Source organism: Primulina eburnea, chromosome 15 (assembly GCF_022965805.1).
Source record: "Primulina eburnea isolate SZY01 chromosome 15, ASM2296580v1, whole genome shotgun sequence".
Classification (NCBI taxonomy): domain Eukaryota; kingdom Viridiplantae; phylum Streptophyta; class Magnoliopsida; order Lamiales; family Gesneriaceae; genus Primulina; species Primulina eburnea.
Window position 1 is genome coordinate 22,471,076 of NC_133115.1, and position 2,481 is coordinate 22,473,556.

A 2,481-nucleotide genomic window follows, 5' to 3' on the forward strand; every position below is an offset into this window, starting at 1 on the left:
CATTTGAAATTTAATCAATCGATTTAGCAATCATATTTTATCATTTAATATTTGAACTTGTTTATTTAATTTTCTTGCATTCTATTAGTTATAACACAACCGATCACTTTTCGTCGCTAAAGTTTTAATAACTAAAATAATAATTGTTAAATACAGTCTTCAGCGGAACGATACTCGTATTCACATACACTATATTATTACTTGACATCGTGCACTTGCGATTACTTTTTGAGCATACAAAATCATATTTTATTGGGGAATTCACAGTGCAAGTTTTGCTCGATCAAGTTTTTGGCGCCGTTGCCGGGGACTGTTAATCTACAATTATATTTTTAGTTATTTCCTTTAGTGTATTTTATTTTTATTGAACTAACACTCCATATTTTAATTCAGATATATCTTCCGGTGCATGCCAAAGTCACTTGACTTGGAGCTTGAGTGTGACCCTGAAATTGAAAGGACTTTCCGCAGGCGAAGACAACAGCAAAGACTTAAGGAACTGATGGAGAGGCACGAACAAGAGCAGGAGGCGGAGCGCCAAAACGAGAGTCGAATTGAGATGCCACGCCGCATACCCATGTTAGAGTATGCCTAGCCTTCTTTGGATGGTGCACGCCCCAGCATTGTGAGGCCGATTGTGCGGGCAAACCAATTCGAAATCAAACCAGCCATTATACAGATGATTCAGAACACCGTCCAATTTGGAGGAACTGCTGTGGACGATCCAAACACACACATCGCGGATTTTCTTGAGATTTGCGATACTTTTAAATTTAATGGAGTTTCTGATGATGCTGTTAGACTGCGTTTATTTCCTTTCTCTTTGCGTGATAAAGCTAAAGCTTGGTTGAATTGTTTACCTGTAGGTTCGATAGCTACATGGGAGGACATGGCGAAGGCGTTTCTCATCAAATACTTTCCTCCATCGAAGACCATGAAGCTGCGGGCAGACATCACAACATTTGCTCAGTTCGATCAAGAGTCACTATATGAGGCGTGGGAGCGTTTCAAAGATCTATTACGAAGATGCCCACATCACGAGTTGCCACTTGGGTTAGTCGTTCAAACCTTTTATTACGGTTTGCTTACTCCTAACCGTACTATGATAGATGCTGATGCGTGTGGGAACCTTTTGAGGAAGACTGCGGAGGAAGGATATGAGTTGTTGGAGGAGATGGCTGCTAGCAGCTATCATCCTCAATCTGACAGGAACAACCAGCGGAGAAGTGCCGGAGTTCACCAGGTAACTGATTTTTCTGTCATTACTGCACAACTTGACGCTTTAAACAGGAAAATAGACGGCTTGAATGTGGGTGGCACGGCTATGCGTCTTCAAGAGATATTCTGTGAAAAGTGTGGAGGAGAGCACTATGTGAAAGACTGTCAAGATGGAAATCCCTTCTATGTGCAAAATGAGGCAGCGGTGAATCAAGTGGAAGTCCAAAACCGCCCAAGGAATGACCCTTATTCGAACACATACAATCCTAGGTGGAGGCAACATCCCAACTTCTCGTGGGGCGGTCAAAACAGTCAGAATAGACCGCAAGGAGGACAACAATATGGCAAACAACCGATGTACAGATCCGATCCTCCTAGAGAAGAGAAGTCCAACTTGGAGCAAATGATGTCTAAGTTTATTTCTTCCACTGAAACTCGACTCCAAAACCAAGATGCATCGATAAAGGGGCTCGACAATCAAATTGGACAGTTGGCCAAGATGATAGCGAGTAGAGAGCCGGGCACCTTGCCAAGTAATACCGAAACTAATCCAAAGGAGCAAGTGAAGGCCATTGAGTTGAAGAGCGGAAAAGTTTTGGAGCCTAGAGAAAAAGAGAAAAACCAAGTGCCGGATGAACAAGATGCGACATCTAAAGGTAAGTCTTCTAACCCTACACTAGCACCCACTACACAACCAAAAATTGTTATACCTCCTCCTTTTCCTGCTGCATTGAAAAAAGCAAAACTAGATGCACAATTTGGTAAGTTTCTCGAGGTGTTTAAAAATTTGCATATCAATATTCCCTTTGCCGATGCTCTAATGCAAATGCCTAGTTATGCTAAATTTTTGAAGGATATCTTAGCAAATAAGAGGAAGTTGGAGGATCATATGACAGTCAACTTAACTGAAAATTGCTCCGCTTTGGTGCAAAACAAAATCCCACCTAAGCTAAAAGACCCAGGGAGTTTCTCTATTCCTTGCATGATTGGTGATGTTGTTTTTCATAAAGCATTATGTGATCTTGGTGCAAGTATTAATCTGATGCCATTTTCTGTGTTTAGGAAACTTAGGTTGGGAGAGCCTAAGCCGACGAGGATGTCCTTGCAACTGGCTGACAGATCGGTCAAGTACCCCCGCGGAGTGGTTGAGGATGTGCTAGTGAAGGTGGACAAATTCATTTTTCCTGCCGATTTCGTGGTGCTCGACATGGAGGAGGATACCGAGATGCCTCTCATTTTGGGGAGACCATTCCTTGCGACTGG

General features: G+C 42.4%; 1 non-coding gene across 1 annotated transcript; it reads right to left on the bottom strand.

Moving 5' to 3' along the window:
• Nucleotides 1-938: 938 nt before the first annotated feature.
• LOC140815754 (small nucleolar RNA R71) lies at nucleotides 939-1,044 on the bottom strand. Its single transcript, XR_012114401.1, has one exon. It is a non-coding gene; the product is annotated as a small nucleolar RNA R71 (small nucleolar RNA).
• Between the last annotated feature and the right edge of the window lie 1,437 nt (nucleotides 1,045-2,481).